Source organism: Alligator mississippiensis, chromosome 10, assembly GCF_030867095.1.
Source record: "Alligator mississippiensis isolate rAllMis1 chromosome 10, rAllMis1, whole genome shotgun sequence".
NCBI classification, from domain to species: Eukaryota; Metazoa; Chordata; order Crocodylia; family Alligatoridae; genus Alligator; species Alligator mississippiensis.
The window spans coordinates 63,491,431-63,510,402 of record NC_081833.1 but is presented as its reverse complement, the minus strand read 5'-3'; positions in this window follow the sequence as shown (position 1 = coordinate 63,510,402).

Below are 18,972 nucleotides of genomic sequence, written 5' to 3'. Positions count from 1 at the left end.
TAAATCACATTTACATCTTTATACCTTCTAGAAGCAGCACCTTCCACAGCTGTGGTGTTCTGTATGTAATTCTACGGTTCATTTTATCATCATATAGAACCATTCCTATTAATCCCAAAATGTTTTGTTTTGTTCTGTTTTGTTTTATTAGGGGGGAGGCAGTGGGTTGGTGTGTCGTTCACCTGTCATGGGTGAAGATGACTGCATCTAGCAAGGGGAGGGGAGGGAAGAAGAGGGAAAAGAAGTGGGAAAGAAAAAGGGAAGGAGAAAAGAGGAAAGGGGAAAGAAGGAAAAGAAAAAAAAACAGAAATGGAAGGAAACAAAGTGTGGTGGGGGCTAGTTCACATGAGTACGTAGGTGACTTATAAGTCCAATCTTTGCTTTGAACAATCTGCTGCAGCAGGAACAGAAGAGCAATAAGGACTAGATACAGGAGGTTTTCGTTTTCCTGGCCATGTGTTTCTTCATTGCTTCTGCAGTGCATTGCTATTCAAAGGCCAGTGCTCCGTTCTGAATTTGGGACCATCAGGATGTATGGTCACAAGCAATTTGCTCCCACAACTCTGGGTTGATGGCCAAACTCTTTAGGAACACCTTTAGGGTGTCCTTGTACCACTTATTTGGTGCACTGCGAAAGCATACTCCACTTGACAATTCACCATAAAAGACTTTCTTTGGCAGGCGAGTGTCAGGCACTCTTGAGAGGTGGCCGGCCTATCATAGCTGTGCCAGTTTCAGCAGGGTGCGAATACTAGGAAAAGCTGATCTTCCGAGCACCTCAGTGTCTGGAATCTTGTCCTGACACTTGATCTTTAGTATCTTTTCCAGGCAACACAGGTGGAAGTGGTTTAGTTTCTTGGCATGATGCTGGTAAATGGTCCAGGTTTCACAGGCATAAAGGAGGGTCAGAAGGATGATGGCTTTGTAAACCTTCAGTTTTCTCGACATTCTGATGCCTCTGCAGTCCCGGACCGACTTACGGAGTCTGCCAAAGACCACACTAGCTTTCACTAATCTTGCATTGACATCATCATCAATGTGGACAGCACGGGAGAGCATGCTGCTTAGATAGGCAAACTTGTTGACCATCGAAAGTTGTTGGACTTTAACTGAGACATGTGGTTCTTGGGATGCTGTGCCAGGTGCAGGTTGAAACACCACTTCTGTCTTCTTCATGTTAATAGTGAGTCCGAAGTTGTCACAGGCTGATGAGAGTAGGCCCATGGATTGTTGCATGTCAGCCTGTGAGCCTGTGTATAACGCATAGTCATCGGTGAAGAGGAAGTCATGAAGCCTGGCTGTCTGGACTTTGGAGCTCGCTTGGAGTCGTGCAGGTTGAAGATTTCTCCTTCAAAACGGTACCTGATCCCCATACCAAGGTCATCATCTTGGAAGGTGCCCAGCAGCATAGCAGTGAATATCATGCTGAAGAGGGTAGGTGCAAGCACACAGCTCTGCTTGACGTCATTTGTGACCAGAAAGGGGTCAGAGCATTTGCCATTCACAAGGATGTGTGCCATCATGCCATTTTAGAACTGTCTAACCATGTTGATGGATTTTTCGGGGCATCCAACTTCTTCATGATTTCCCAGAGACCTTTGCAGTTCACCATGTCAAAGGCTTTGGGTAGATTGATGAATGTGAGGAGAAGTTCAGCGTTCTGTTCCTGGCAATTTTCTTGAAGCTGCCAGGCTGCAAACACCATGTCAGTGGTTCCTTTTCTGAAGCTGCATCGACTCTCAGGCAGCAGGTCGTTTAGATGGTCAGTCAACCGGTTGAGGAAGACTCTCATAAGTATCTTTCTGGCAGTTGAAAGGAGGGAGATGCCCCTGTAGACAGCCTTTATGGCATCAAAGAACTTCTTTGCATCATTCCGGTCAGCACAGTGATGGATCAAGTCTGCTTTGTTTCTCAACCATATGTCCTGCATCCCTCGCAGCTTGTGTTGAATGGTTTTCCGTATCGAGCTGTAAGCCTGTTGTGCTGACACACACCAATCATAGAGGTAGGCTCTGTGGAGACATAGTTTCTCTTCCAGAAGCCATTGTATCTCCTTGTTGTTTTCATCAAACCAGTCTTGGTGTCTGTGTATACTTGGTCCCAAGGGCTGCAGAGTGTATTGCTTCATGGAGCCACTTCCAGTTGGCTTTGATGGAGTCAGAATGGAGCAATATAGTGTGAAGCTGGTCTTTCATATGGTTTTCAAAAGACAGCCTAGTACCGTCATTTATCAGCCCTTCAGTGTTAAGGCGCTTTGGTCCACTTCATCCTTTCAGACGCCGTCTGGTTTAATCATGATTTTTAATGAGTGGATGATGAGATGGTGATCAGTCCAGCATTCAGCACCACACATTGCTTTGGTTACAAAGAAATCATGTCTGTCCCTCCTTTGGACAATATGGCTTCATATGGGACATTTAGATATGCATACTTTAAAATTTCCAGTGGCAATGTTTATCATGAAATGTGTGAAACAATCCACTGACATTCATTTAAGGTAATATCTCTTTTAAAGATTAAGTAGGCCAGTTAAACATCTACATGAAGGCTATTGACCATGAATGTTACTTTGCTAAACAGATTGGTGTGCAATAGGTATAAGGAAAGGGGTCAGACTGAAGTAGATGCTGGCATAATGTCTTAGAGTACATGAAAAAATGGCATTAGTTGTAATCTCAAAAGCAGCAGCTCTTCCTCCTGTCTGGAAGGTGTCTGTAAACAGAGCTGTATAGTATTTAAAAGTAATTGAGCAAAGCAAACTGGAAAGACACATATATTCAATTTTAAATACATCGGAGCGATCAAGGTAATAAATTATGGGAAAGCTTGCTTATCTATATCCTGGGGATCTGAATCTGTAGCAACCATGTAGTTTCCATTCTAAAGGCAATCTTACAGTAATTTAACAGTATGACAAGTATTCCAAAATAGCTCATGGAGGTTAAACATTTGAAAAATATGTTAACTGTAATTAATATATTAGGGGGGCAGAGGAGTTTTGTAAGCTTTGAAGAAAAATGAGCCTTTTTAAACTCCACTAAGCGCAACAAACTCTTTCAACTTAAGATGAAAATCCTGCACTCACTAGAAAAAAAAGAAGGTTAAGCAGGGATAGAAATGAAATCCCTAAGATGCAAGGGGAATAAAAAAGGTGGAGTATGTCTGACGCTTTAAAAGAGTGTATGTTGAATGGAACATTGAATGGAATGATAAACCCGAAAACCCTACAAATTCCCAAATGTCAATTTTCTACTGAATGGACATTGTAAGTGTCCATCAGCTCAGCTGAGAACCAGCCTCCAGTTAAGATGAGTGGAGCACCTCATTCTTTCTGAAGCTATTGTTTTAGGCTCTGTAGAGACTCAGACAAGCTATAATTTCAAAGTTTGCAGCAAGAGGGTTATAAATATATTTTCTTCTATGCTAATGAAAATTAGCATTATAAATTTCAGGACCTGTAGCATTAAGAATGTTTTTATCCTGGCCTTACTTTCCTTTCTGTGCAGAACTGATTCCTGTATTCTGTATGTCTTAATGGTTTTTAGACTGAATAAAGTGACACTGTTATATGTAATTAAATATATGCTTCCCACCAGTAGATGTAGTGCTTACAACTGGCTGGAGGAAATAAGCATGCAAAAACAGGCTAGCTAAGAGTTGGTATATATGCACAATGAGTTAAGGTGCATGTTCTCTTTCAAGCTACAAAAACATTTTTGCTTTGCTGCCAGTGTCAGCATAATTAATAAATAACACTTACTGCATGGTGACATGTCGACGGAAAGGGTTAGCACAGCGTAAAGAAATGTGAGCAGCAGTACTGTGACAAGGTCTGTCCTCATATCCAATGAGCACACAAAGAGCCTTCAAACAGCGTGGAGGAAAAAATATATCTAGGCTATGCTGATGTGTTGTGCCAATCAATCAGAGTACACATGATGAATCATAATATACAATACATGCTATGGAAAAATCCTGGACTTTGTTACATCCTAATTAATTTCTGAAGATCAGTGACCCCACAGATATTCCACACCTCATGCAGCAGGGGCTGTTGCTGCTGTTACAGATGTAAATAGCTGAATTCAATTGGACTGCAGTGCATTATTGATAATTATTTTTGGTTACAAGTTTCTGTACTAGTCCTGGTTAAGAACAGGGCCCTTGAGCAAGACCACTTGTATATTGAATAGAATTGTCTTTAGCATGCTATCAAAGTTCAGTAGGCTTCATGGATATGAACTCTTCCTATAACACTTCCATTTCGTGGACAACCTGTATGGTGAAATGGACTTTGTCTAAAAGAATAGCCTTTTTGACATATGTTTTGAATACTACTCTTGTATTCATTATTAATATCAAGCTCCTATTGCATTTTTATTTGTGGGGGATGCTATATTAATAACTATTGTGTTAAAATTCATGCTTATTTTAAGTACTTGTCTTGTACGCGCAGGTACTATTAGGCCAGTACTGCATTTTTACCATATAACATGGAACATAATTTAATGTAGTTTATAATTTATTAACATTAAATTATGTTCCATGCTACATGGTAAAAATGCAGTACTGGCTTAATAGTACCTGCACGTACAAGACAAGTACTTAAAATAAGCGTGAATTTTATTTTATTTATTTATTTTGTCTTACCCATTCTATTAATTTAATATTTTAATGTATTTGCATCGTGACCTAAGTAATAAATGCATTTTTATTAATTGATATATTGGGTCCAGTGATCAACTGTGTATTAATGAACATATTGGCTAAGTGAACATTTTGCTTTCTTCCAGAGAAGTGCTCGCTTAGTGAGGACTACTGTACTAAGGAGTAAACTAGCACATATATTTTTGACTGCCCTCCACTGAACAAAACTAGAGTTGCTCAAATGTATATAATAGCAGCTAGTAACTAAAAAAGAACTTCCTGTACTTCAAATGATAAAAGTCTCCATTTTTAGTTAAGTTCCTCTTGATAATATGACACCTTGATTAGCCATAATGTGCATCAAAATAAGAGTGAAATCTTATGGACCTACTTTTTGGGGTTACTTAGCATATGCAGTTCCCACAACTTTGATGGACACTCAATATAACATACAAATAAATGCTTAGATAATGAACGCAGACTGATATCAGAATTCAGGGTATGTGTTAATAGCAGGCTAAGAGAGAATAGCAAACCTACTGAGCTGCGTGCAAACAGCTCTGTTTAGCGATACAGAGAACAAGGCCACGTTCTTACCTCTTCACGTACCTCTGCTACTTTTGGGGAAGATATGCATCCCAGAGAACATGTAATCATAGTTTCTTTTCTTGCTATGACAGTTACTGCTTTTGTGACCCTGTCACTAATCAAGTGGTTTGCCTTTTTTTGTCTAAAACAAAAACTTCTTCCACCCCCATTTCATGGACAATGAGAGTAAAATGAGATTTCCATCTTTCCTCAATCTCCTCTGCATTTATGCCCCGCCTTTAGATGCTAAGAAAGTGAAAGGGAGCTTCTTGTCATTTCCCACCCTTAGACCCCGGGATGGAATCCAGAATTTGGACCACTCCACATTTTTCTCCACAAAGCCCCCTTTCATCATCCATTTCTAAAGGCCTTTATCCTTCATGTAGGGTTTCAATTCTTCCTCAGTTGGGCACTCAGAGGCTAAGGACAGACATTCAAAAGCTTGAGGCAGAAGCAATCTAAGTTTTGCACTTTACGCTAAGTGCCCTACGTTAGGTCGGGAGTGAACAGAACAGAGGTTTGCCCTTTACTGGGGGGGGCGGGGGGAGAGAGCACGCAGGCTGCCTGCACTGACCAAAGCCAGGAGGTTGGGAGTGCTTCTGCAAGCCTCCCAGAAAACTTCCCCAGCCGGGCCATCTCAATTTACTGCTAGACACAAACAAGCCTGACCCCCCTGGCAGTGTCAGCCACAGACATGACAACCTTGTTGGCCAGGCCCAGCTCTGGTCCTGCATGAGCTGGCACAGCCCCAGGGAGCTAGACCAGAACTGAACAGCCCTCCCCACCTCCCCCAACAGCAAGTACCTTCACCCTCATGCCATGTGGCAAGGAAAGGGGCACCCCACAGAAGGAAGGATCAGGCCTCTCAGAGCTCTAGCAAACTGCAGCTAGTGGCAGCAGGCACCCAGTGCAATTGCAGTAATCACTTTCCTTGGAGCTCTAAGGGACCCGATTCTTCCTTCTATGGAGAGCCTCTCCCACTCTCCCACCCAGGAAAATTGTATAAAGTTAGAAAAATAGTTAGCTACATACACTCCCTTCCCCACCCCTCCATCCCTGCCTTTGGCTGACAGTTTGGAGCTGCTGAGTGCAAGCCAAGTTCCAGCACATCTCCATGCAAGGTGGGGAGCAGGGGGCTAGGCTGCAAAGGCACCTGAGATGCCAGCAGACTGCAACCTAACTTGAGTTGGGAGGGGATCTGGTACAGAAGTTGAGTAGACCAATCTAACCTAAATGGCCTAAGTCTGATACTACATCCATCCAAGTCTATCCTAGACTGGGGTCCACCATTTTTAAATGGGTCTATGTGCACTGAACTTCTGTTTGGTTATGGGTGTAGACCGGTTTCCAGTATAAGTGTAATATTTGTACCAAGCTATATTTTCCTGTTGAGGGCCCACAGTAATTATTTTTTGTTCTTCAGAGAAAGTATGATCAAGACCCTCTTCCCTCCATATTCTTTCCAGAAAAACCAGAGCTCCTTTATAGTGTTGTCCTTTTACTCCTATTCCCAAGAGTCCCAGAACCTATGACTTCCAACATCTCTGTCACTTGCCTTCAACTGATATCACACCCTATTATAAGTTAAATCCATCGATTTACTGTGTCTATTACTATGTCTTGCCATTGAATGCAGAACTGTCTCTACACACACACATTGGCTAAGCTAGAAGCAGATCCTTAAGGTGAAATCCTAACCTTACTGAAGTCACTTTTTAAAAAACCCTATGGGTGTTTTACCTTTTATTTTAGTAAGACCATGATGTCACTTTTAGTCTCTATCTGGGCCCTAGCAGAATAGAGTCCTTCATTTTGCTTAACATCACTTGAAACAAGGATTTTAAAATGTCATCCTGTCATGGGAGACAGTATGTAGAATGTGTTACCTTTCAATTTAAGTGGTTTATCTCTCTAAATGTCCATTGCCTAACAAGATGCAATACCTACCCTTTTTACTTTCTGAGATATTTTTGCCAGTAACTGACACATTAAATTATCTTTCAGTATTGCACACTACAAACATGTAAAAATATATCAAGTGTGCTGTATTATTAATAATATGGTTGTAAGTCATTGTGGTAATTAAATTTTCATTATACTTAAATCTCTTCTGGCCCTAGTGCTGTGTCTGTTATGCCTTTTTGTCATTATACAGTGAAAAGTAGAGATTAAATGTATATTCCATGTGAGAACATAACTAGAGTTGCTAATTTGTTTTAAATGCTTTTAAACATTGTCTTTTGGTAATGTAAATTGGCAGCAAAATAGCACAGTGGGATACTAATAAAGATTTAACATCCAAAGGCTGACTTCAATTTTTTCCCTAATTTATTTATTTCCCTACTTAATAAAATGCCCACTTCTTGCTAGGTATGAAAAACCATAGGTAATTCAGTCATAGTAATTTAACTAGTCAATTTGTTTAACTGTCATTTTGAAATAAATAGAATAAGGGAAGTTGAAATACTATCAGGATAAACGTGGGTTAACGTAGACCATCAGCTGGCAACATGGACTTATAGGTATTATGAAGGTGCACTCTATGGGTGCTTCCACACATGCAAGCACATGCACTTGCAGCAGCTCAAATAGAAGTGGTGCAAATTTGAGCCAGGGCTTTTTGCCTCAGCGCACATGGTTGGACATGCACTTTGTTGTGGAGCAAATTGTGCCACTTGGGGCAAAATAGCCCTGCCTGGCTCCTCCCAGATCTGCAGCCAGGGGGAGCTAGAGCCTGAAAGCTGCCCTGTCCTGGCCCCAGCAGTACAAAAACCTGCCCTGGCCAGCAGCTCAGGGTTACTTGACCTCAGAAGCTTCTGGGGCCCAGGCAATTGGTATCTGGGTACACTAGCCCCTTGTGTCAGCTAGACTGCTGAGGCAGCATCCCTAATTCACTTTTTAAAATATCCCAAAATCCACATTCTTCCACAATTAGAACAAAAGAAAGAGAGAAAGGGGGATTGATCAGATAGGCAATGTTTTATTGTTATATTTACAATGTTAAAGAAATTCGGAAGCCTATCAGTGTCTCTAGCATCATAATAAAATACATCCTGGAAGGGTGTGGGCAGTGGGGTCCCGCAGGGCTCGGTCCTTGGACTGATACTCTTCAATGTCTTCATCAGTGACTTGGACGAGGGAGTGAAGTGTACTCTGTCCAAGTTTGAAGATGACACAAAATTGTGGGGAGAAGCGGACACACTGGGGGGCAGGGAACAACTACAAACAGACCTGGACAGGTTGGACATATGGGCAGAAAACAAGAGAATACAATTCAACATGGAGAAATGCAAAGTGCTGCACCTAGGGAGGAAAAATGTCCAGCACACCTAACTGCCTAGGAAATGACCTGCTTGGTGGAACGGAAGCGGAAAGGGATCTTGGAGTCCTACTGGAATCCAAGATGAACATGAGTCGGCAGTGTGACGAAGCCATCAGAAAAGCTAATGGCACTTTATCGTCCATCAGCAGATGCATGTTGAACAGATCCAAGGAAGTGATACTTCCCCTCTATCGGGCGCTGGTCAGACCACAGTTGGAGTACTGTGTGCAATTTTGGGTGCCACACTTCAAGAGGGATGTGGATAACCTGGAGAGGGTCCAGAGAAGGGACACTCGTATGGTTAAGGGCCTGCAGACCAAGCCTTACGAGGAGAGACTAGGGCACCTGGACCTCTTCAGCCTCCGCAAGAGAAAGTTGAGAGGCGACCTTGTGGCTGCCTATAAGTTCATCATGGGGGCACAGAAGGGAATTGGTGAGGATTTACTGACCAAGGCACCCCTGGGGGTTACAAGAAATAATGGCCACAAGCTAGCAGAGAGCAGATTTAGATTGGACATTAGGAAGAACTTCTTCACAGTTAGAGTGGCCAAGGTCTGGAATGGGCTCCCAAGGGAGGTGGTGCTCTCCCCTACCCTGGGGGTCTTCAAGAGGAGGTTAGATAGGCATCTAGCTGGAGTCATCTGAACCCAGCACTCTTTCCTGCCTATGCAGGGGGTTGGACTCAATGATCTATTGAGGTCCCTTCCGACCCTAACATCTATGAACCTATGAATCCTAAATTCATATATTATAATGTTTGCTTTGGGTTTCCTTATCACATGGTGGGTGTGTGATGGGGGGGATGTGGAGTTTGCAGGAGGGGGTGGAAAGGGGGGTGGGGGGATGTGGGTGGTTGTGGAGGGATGTGGGGGGGTGAGTCACTGTGTGGGTAGGTGTAGGGGGACTGTGGGTGTGGGGGCTGCTTAGGAGGGGTGGGTCCCCTACATGAATGCCACATGCCCTTGGCAGCTGGCAGGGCACAGCAGCACTGGTGGCAGTGGGAGCGTGGTGGCAGTGGTAAGCAGGGAGCTCCCACAGACACTGCCAGCACTGTCAGCAGTGGGGAGAGGGGTGGTGAGTGGCGAGCACCCATAGACACCACTGGCAGCGACAGCAGTGGCCAGTGGTGATTGCTGACTGCCCACAGACACCACTGGCGGTGGGGGGTGGCAAGCGGCAACCACCTACAGGCACCACCAACAGTGTCAGCGGCACCTTTTTTGAGGGGGTGCACCGCTATGCTCAGGGAGTGCATGTGCACCCCCTACTCAACACTAATGGTCCCCTGCCCCACCCCTCACCCCCAGCACATGGACTACCCTGCCTGGATTTACCAGACCATTGGTCTGACATAGTCTAGCACTTTCTATGTTCTTCTTATTCTTCTTTGCCAAAGAGAGCAGGACATGAGACCATGGCAGAAGTTAGGTTTAAATTGCAGTGAGGCAGATCTAGATGAAATCCCAGGGTGGAAAGAAAGGATTTTATAAGTCTAAGAACAGGAGGAAAATGGAACAAGCCACCTGGGAATCCCCTTCACTGGTCCCCTTCTCTGGTGGCATTCAAAAAGAGGTGGATGGGGATCTGCCCAGGGTGGCTTAGGAAGAGCAAAATCTGAATTTGTTTAGGTGGTTGGACTAGATGACCCTTGAGGGCTCTTCCAGCCCAAGGATTTTATGAGTCTAAAACAATCCTTTCTTTGCCTTTCCTATCTAAAGCCAATACAAAAGCAAGGGGCATCTTATAACCATGTTCATGCAGTGTGTACAATGCCAAGCAAAATGAAGCTCTGAACTTTCCGGGTGAGGCCGGGCCTCGGCACTGCTGTGATGTAAATGATGCAAATGCCTTCACTACTGGAGATGAGGTCTGAAGCTTCACAAAAGCAATTGCTGAAAAAACAGCTGGTAAATGCTGGATCCCCACAACCTCTGTTCATTCTCCCAGCTCCCCGCTTGCTCTCCCGGCCCCACCATGCTCACCAACAGTAGCAGAGAATGAGCAGGAGGCTGGAGAGAGCAGGGGAAGTCTCCAGCTTATCTCCAAAGGCCTGTCTCAATCCTCCTGCTCATCTCCAGCCCCCTGCTCCTTCCCCTGCTTGTCTCCAGCCTCAGGAGGGAGCAGGAGGCTGACTGCTCCTGGAGACATCCCCCTGCTGTCTCCAGCCCCCTGCTCTTTTCTCTGCTCCCCTGAGGCTGGAGACAAGAAGCATAGGGATGGAGACAGCCACGGAGACATTCCCCTCCTGTCTCCAGCCTCGGGAAAGTAGGAGACAGCAAGGGAATGCCTCCAGGGCTGTCTCCGGCCCCCTGCTCATTCCCCTGCTGTCTCCAGCCTCCTGAGGTCCCCACCCCGCTCCTCCTCCAGTCCCCCAACGCCCTGCTTACCTGGCAAAAGCTGGGTTGGGTCCCTGCAGCTTGCACCGCTGCCTGCCCAGCATGGACAGGCAGCATGCTTCAGAAGTGGGGAAAGGCCAATCACAGAGACACTCTGGCACTCTGCCAGAGCATCTCTGGAGCCTCCAGTTGCCTCAGGGCACAGTTTGGGACTGTGCCCTGACCCAGTTTTCTCCCCTGGGTTTTTGTTTGACCCCTGGATATCCAGGGATCTAATATTCTCTGCGCTCTGCAGACTTGCAGCAGAGGAAACATTTTTTCATTCCTACATGTGCTTCTTGCCCCACCTCAAAGGGGTTTAAGATGGGGCAAGAGGCATGTGTGCGCTTGTCTGGACATGCCCTTTTTGTCTTACATTTCTTTCTCCTGTTAAGATGTCTAGACCACACTAAGAAAAAAACCCCAAAAAACAAGCGATCACGTCAAGGAATTCAACCAACAAAGGCCCCAGTTCAAAACTCCTTCCTTAGGGAACACTCAACAAAATCAGCTAGGGTTGCTGGGCCCAGTACTAATGACTTCTTCCCATAAGGGTGTTAATAAAATTCAGTGCATCACATGTGGGAACTCCTGGCTACACACTCTTAGTTGTGTAACTAGGACAGGGTGACTGAGGCAGGCGTTCTGGGTGCCAACTTGGAGGGTGGGGTTGCAGGACAGAAAAAACTTGTGCTGTCACATCTTTGGTGGCACAGTGACAGCTGGAAGTTGCTGCTGCACCCCTGTCTGGCAGCTGCCCCCGGTGGCCAGCTGAATTGATAGACCTCTGCACTCTGTGTAACTAGGTTGCAGATTTGGAGCAAGTCGAGTGAAACATAGGACCAGCATGAGGGCCAGAAAAGGTTTTTTTGTATATTGTGCATAAGTCTGGTCACCCGTGTTCCAAAAAAAGATGAACTCAAACTGAAATAGCTGCAGACAGGAGACTAAAAAAACAGCTTGGCTTGTTTAATGAATAGAAACCAAGAGGGAACATGACTACTGTCTATTAATAACGCAAGAGCAGAAGTGGGGACAAAAAACTAAATGGAGCTTGATCAGTTTTTGAAAGAATTATAACAGATGTTTGTCTGCAAGAACAGGGCCTGGGACTCTATGATCCAGGAACACTCATCCAGGCCTGCATTCCAGCCTTCTTCTTATATGTACGGGAAGCAGACAAAGGAAGGGAGAGAACAACATTCATATATCAAGGTATAGTGTTGCTGCAGGACAATAGGTAAATGTACTCCCTACCACGGAGTACATACCTGGAAGAAGCACTAATGAGTTCCCAGAGTCCATGATAAACCAACCTTGAGCTCAGGAGGAAAAATGGGTTAATTATCAAAGCAGAGAACTGAGAATCATGAGCCTGGATTGTAATCATGGCTAGCTCAGAAGCCTCACGGGTAAACTTCCTACACATGGTTTTTCACTTTGCAAAATGGAGAACATAAATAGAGAGCACTGAATATGGGGTCTTTCAAAAAATCCCAGAAAACACCTAGATGCATCTTAGGGTATCTAAATACCTTTAAATATCTGGCCCAACATCTTTCAAGTTGGTGAAGCATGGATAGAAAGGTACTAGAGAGGTGCCAAGTATTACTTTCATGTTTAATTACACGTTTCCTTGGATACAACACAGGATAAATCACACATTATTTGCTAATAAGCTTTAACAAATTATCTACTGAAGGAATTGTACAAACCTAGAATATACTGAGAAGTATTTGAATGATGCCTGCAGAATGAATATTATTCTTTCACCATAACTTGCTTGAAAAATTGAAACTGGGCATAGGTTTGTCTAGTTGCTTCTCTGAGACTTTGTACCTTACAGAAGCAAAAGTGGGGGGGAGCCTCCTGTGCTGTACAAAACCAAGTAGGGCCACAAGAGAGGTTTTTATCATTCCATGTTATTCCTGTTGCTAAGGAAACTTTCCTTCATCTGTGTTCAGTAAGGTATCCTCATTCAGAATTTCCTTATAGAGGAATGATGTTAGATGTAGGTGTCAGGGAAGGAAAAAATCATCCAACAATTAGCCTGAAAAATTATAGTTACCATAAAGGTTTTTACAGGAGAGTTCCCCTTCCCTTTTGTAACCCCCAAGATGATTTTCAGCTGGGAGGAGCCTGACTTAATTCTAACTCCAGGCACTACAGCAAGTCTGTGCAATTGCTCTTTGTCTCCATAATATTACCCTCAAGAGAAAAAGTAAAAGAAACAAGAATAAAACTAATTATTTGGGCTGGATTTATTTTATTGGCATTGTGCTATTAGCTCACCTCTTTTATGGTCTGTATGGTACTTTAGAGGAGATAAGCCAATTAAAATCTAACAAGTTATTGCATATTCTCTACTATCATCTCTGTGTAAGATTCCTACCAGAAAGAAGGAAATGCAGAAGTATACACACACTTCATGGACTAGATCCCAATACCTCTACTCATGTTCAGTCGCTATATCCTGTGCTTAATTAATTTAAGTGGAATGATTTACAAAACAAGGTACTACTCATCCTCAGTGAAGGTAATAAAATTATGCTCTGTATAAATAATAGTAGAGGGTTGATTACCCTTAGTTTATATTGCGAGGTATCTTCTTTTGCATCTCCAGCAAAGGTTTATCTCTTTTAATTATATACATCTTGAAATTCAACTTAGAAATTAGTCTTTTTTTCTTTAAAAGCTCACCAGGTACAAAGAAAGTGTTTACTAGCATATCCTTTGGCACCGTGACAATGTTCTACAATATCACAGTAAGAAACACAACCCTAATAAGATCTCACCTCTTCATCGGACTCTATCTGACGTTTGATTAGCAGACCCAACGCTTTCAAAGGAAGTGCCATACAAAAGACAAGGGACCAGATTTTTGTGTTTATGCTTACTGTGGCTGAGAAGAGAAGGGAAAAAAGGCTCTTAATCACTTTTCCATTCCTTTCATCTTGGGCCAGTACAGGGGATATTGTAGATTATGCCAGAGACTTCTGTGCCACCTGAGAATCAAAAAAAACACTGTACCCCATCCTCCCCCTTCTATGCCTGGCATGTCTTACCTGGTAGAGGAATTCTTGGCACCCTCTTCAGCTGGCCTTCTTTGAGTAGTGAGCAAAATAGGAAGAATCAGGACCAAGAACATTGTGGATCAGAGCACAGTGTGGTAAAGGGAAAAAACCGAATCACACAAAGATTCTGATCCAGAGAGCTTAAAATCTGTTTTGAGACACAACACAATCATTTAGCACAAACAAGAGCAAAGAGGTCAAGTTGGACAGACAGACTTTTTGACAACTTTGAATCAAAGGTATTGTTGGTTCTTTTCTTCCACATACATTTTTTCAGTTTTAGAATTCATGGCAACAGCTTCAGTTAGATCATTTTTTATCCGAACACATTAAACAAACCCTAATGAAATATGGGTTCCCCCTTAGAGAAAGAGCATTAGAAGTCTTATCTCAAAGCCTTAGGCTCTCAGGCTGCTATACACCAACCATCTTCATTGCAAATTCCTAAGTCTGACTCCTAGTGGTAGTCCACCACCTCCTGGCCTCCAGGGCCTGAGGCAGTGTCTCCCTCCTAGCCCACCCCTGTTCCCAGCATGTTTAAACCTCACCTGGGCACAACAAACTGCAAGCACAAGAGTATAAGCAACTGGTGCCTCCTGAGTCGGGGGGGCACATGCCTCCCCACAGCCAGTCAGCGACTGGGGGGAGTCCCCCCACGGCTGATCTCACTGACCGGGGGGAGGGGCACACAGCTGATCATGCCAACGCATAAATGCAAGTGGGGAACCCAGAATTGCCAGCAGTGCTCCTGGAAGTGCCAGCAGCGCTTCTCCTGGCACCCCTACTCATCAGCTGGCACTCACAGAGAGAGCACCAGCACTCCTGCCGGTCACCCCTGCCCGTCACCTAAGCAGGGAGCTCTGGCTGTCAGGGGTGCACCAGCGCTCTCAGGGGGTACACATGCACCCCTGTGCACCTCTTGTGCATTGCCACTGGACAGAAGATCCACCAACAGTAATCCCACAGCTTCCTGCTCTTGACCTCTAGTCCATCTGTACTCCACTTCCAGTCTGTACACCCCACGACTGGATCTAAACACAGAAAGAAAGGCAAGTAGCCTTCAGTTTGATTCGTAAAAGGGCTTTGCTCAAGAAACAGAAAGCACAATATTCAGTGGCCATAAGGTAAGTTACACACAAGAAGGGGGCAATTCATTTGGCTCAGGCTAGCTGAGGGGGACCCTCAAAGTCAACCCCGAAGATCAATATCAAATAGGGTGCTCAACCTCTGGTCCATGGGCCAAAAGTGGCCTTGGAATCCAGCCCATGGGGCTCCCCAAGACTCATGAAATTTGGCAAAGGGGGGAGCAATGGCAATTAGTACTGTCACCCTTCCTTGCTGCCAAAATCCCAAACCCCACATAGTGGGTCAGAATTGGGCCATGACCTTCCCTCTGCTTGGCTAGATTGGTGCCAGGCCATGCCCCCTTTCCTCTAGTGGCTGGATTGGCTCCATGTCCCCTTCCTCCCACTGGGTTGGGCCACACTCCTTTACCACTTGTGGCTGAGTTGGGGCTGGGTCATGCCCCTCCTCTGCCTGCTGCAGAGCCAGGATGGGACTGAACCCCTCATTATGGCTGGATGGGGCCTCGACATGCCTGCCCAGATTGGCATATTAGGTCCACTGCCTGTATCCAGCCCATGGGCACTGGGACTGGGCACTGCCCATCTGGCCTGCTGGACAAAAAAGTTGAGCACCTCTGATATAGAACATATCCTTAGATACTATTACCACTAAAGGAAAGTCTAACATCTCATCCAAAGAAAACCTTCCTTCAAGTTGTTGCACCTATCTCAAGCAATCTCTAATTGTGATCTTCATACAAAGCTTTGGATATTGAGTCATAGCCTCAAATGCGTAAGCACATGTGCTACCAATGTGATTCGGAGCGTGTTACAAGAGAAAAAAAAGAAAATTATATTTTAAATTTCCTGCATTAGCAACACAGTAATATAGCTGAGCTGTGTTAAAATAGAAAATGACGTGGCAGATAAATTGCAGCAGGAGCATACAAGAAACAGGACACCGGCTCTGTAAGATGTTGAGTGCTGCCAGCTCAAAAGGAAGAAAGGAGGAGTTGTATGTCGTACTTACTAGTTCCAGGCCCCAAGCAAAGAAGCAAAATTAAATCACTTCTGACAGTCTGGCTCAATGACATCTCAAAATGAGTAACGTTTATGTCTTACATGCCAAATGTTACTGTAAGTAGAGTGAATTACTAGTAAGACTCTAATATGCCAATTATTGTCCATAGACAAGTTTATAAAATGTAATCTTTTCTGATGGGATTTGAGAGTCGTCTTTTTTTTTTTTTTTTTTTTTACTATAGCTCAATTCACATTCAGCTGAGTTATGGGTGGGCTTGAAAGAACTTGTTGGACACCTAAAATGTTAAGCTTAAACCTTCCCTTAAGGTATGCTGCCCCATTCTATGTCTGTTCATCCTAGGAGTTATATGTGTATACAGAACCAGACCTGCTGGCTTTGATATTTAGGCATGGACAAAGAACACTTCGTTCAACAAAAACTAAAATACAGAGAGGACTTTATATCATATTTTGTTCTCTCTTTCCTTGTGTATTTCCAGGAAAAGGGCTATATACAAGGCCTTTAAGACTTACAATTAGCCAGTGATACTTGCTATAAGGTGACATCAGAATAAACCATAGTTGGAGGGGGTTACATTCTGCAACATTTTTTGTGGGATGGTTTGGCTCCACGTCTAATTATTTCACAGGCTGTAAGGTTTTAGAGGTCTTACCCAAGACTAAATTATATTGTACAAAGTATTTTCACCTAAAGAGCTATGGAGAACAATTCATTGGTCTTGATTATATAGCATGAATTTTATACCTAGTATAAATCTACTTTCTTCAATTGCATTACAGCAAGAATTAGTTCGGATCATATTATGAACGATGATAGTTCAGCAGACCATGCCCTAGTTTTCTCCTCCCCCTTACAATCAAGTACATTAGAATTTCTATGTTCCTCTGACTTGGCAAACTGTACCTGACCTGTTACCTGTGACACAAGTGAGCATCAATATAATTTTTAACAGCATACTCAGTGGTACTCTACCAACTTTAGTCTTCTCACTTAGAATGATATGAGCAGTGTATTTCTAAGAAGCCTCGCTAGTGATGTGTATCCTATCCATTTTAGTTCCCCTCTTCAGTCCCCAATCTATTGTGAACAACTACCTGAGCTCTCCACCTATATTTCTATCACATAATTCTACCCTTAAAATTCTCTTGCCTCTTTCAAGATGTCTTCCTATTGCAGGGCATTTACAACAAAACAAGAATATCTGATATAATTTTACTGCTCCTGTGCGTCATTCTCTCTCTCATTTTTACTTCACTTCTGACTGTTAAAAATATGATCAAAAACATTGTCCGAACTGTTTATTTCAAGGATGCTAACAAAAGGAGAAAGAAATGTTCATGCATACTCTGATAATGTAGTGAATGGTCTGCAGTATCACACTGAATCTTCAAAAGTATAGGCCACAGTTCAGGAAAGCACTTATGCACAGACTGAATTCCCATTAACTTCAGTGCGAATTGACCTTCCTGTACGTGGTTAAGGACAACAATGCAGTCCTAAATGACAGCCGTTAAAACGAAGAAGTCCAATGGGATCATGAACTATAAATAATTTCATTTTGTTAGAATAACAAAGCATAAGACTTTTCTGAACACTGTTCCTCAGTATTTGTTTTCTGATCTCTTGACATATATGGAAGTCTTTTGAGTTTCTGGGGATTTTTTTGTAGTAATAAACCAATTTCAGTAGTGTAGCAGATTCCAAATCTGAAGAGCAAGCAGCTCCAAACTGTGTCAATTCTAGAAATATTTTCAGTATCTTGCTTCCATGCATGCCTTTTTGCACTGATATTGCTTTGAAGACAATAATTTTAAGTGTAACATCAAAGTCAATAAGCATTGATTACCTCTCTTTCTGATTTTAGTCTAGCAAGTATGACCTTTCAGATGGAGTACTTCCTAAAGAGATGCAGTTGCAATTAGATAAGGTATTCAAATACTCTTGACTTTCTGTCCTCGCTATTGTGAGGAGCTGCTGTGCTATTTTAAATAGCTTCTATTTCCCTTTGTATGATTCATATCCATTTTTAGACATAATATATATCTAGATATTGCTTTTAGTAGCAAGATTTGTACCCAACTTAGCCCTGTATATTCTAAAGTCAGGTACAAATTTAATGCCAACTCCTGTTTTTTCTACTCCCTGTAATTTATTGATTTTTAATTGTCACAGTGATGTTCAAGGGTATTTTTGAGCATCCATAACTATTATATCTACAGACCTATTTTCCCTTCAGCTAATTATAGCCATTTTCTCCCTGACAATACATACACCCTTAGAAAGTGATCAGGAAAGTTGGTGTAAACTAATTTCATCTCTTCCTGCTCCTTCCTCTTCTCCTCTGAAATAATCTGAGTTTCTCCAAGACAGAGGCCTGACCTTCTGTACCCAGCTGCAGTGTGGCTAAGTGCAACTTTACTACTCTAGAATCTGCCAAGGCAAATCTCACCCTATGATGTACAAAACTGTAAGTGGATGTCTTCTCTCTAACAAACTGAAGGCCTCAAAGAGGTACTAATCCATTTTAGATGCTTCAGGTTTTGTTCACAGGACCCCAGCTTTCATCTTTGTTAGCAGTGAATCTGAAGGAATGGAAAACACTGAAGTGTGGTGGTGTGGTTGGAATATGAAAGACACATACGACTGTTGGCTTTTATGATGTCTCATGGAGTAAAGCTGAAAGAATATGATTGCGATATTGTTAGATCATGTTAAGAATCCAGTGGGAATGTGGATGCCTTTGCATATAAAAATTTTGCTTAACTCAAAACATTGTGTGTAATTGGTTGGTTGGGAGAAATGGGTTTCCCAGAAGAAAATGATCATCAAGCTTTTGAGTGAAACCTGAACGCTCATT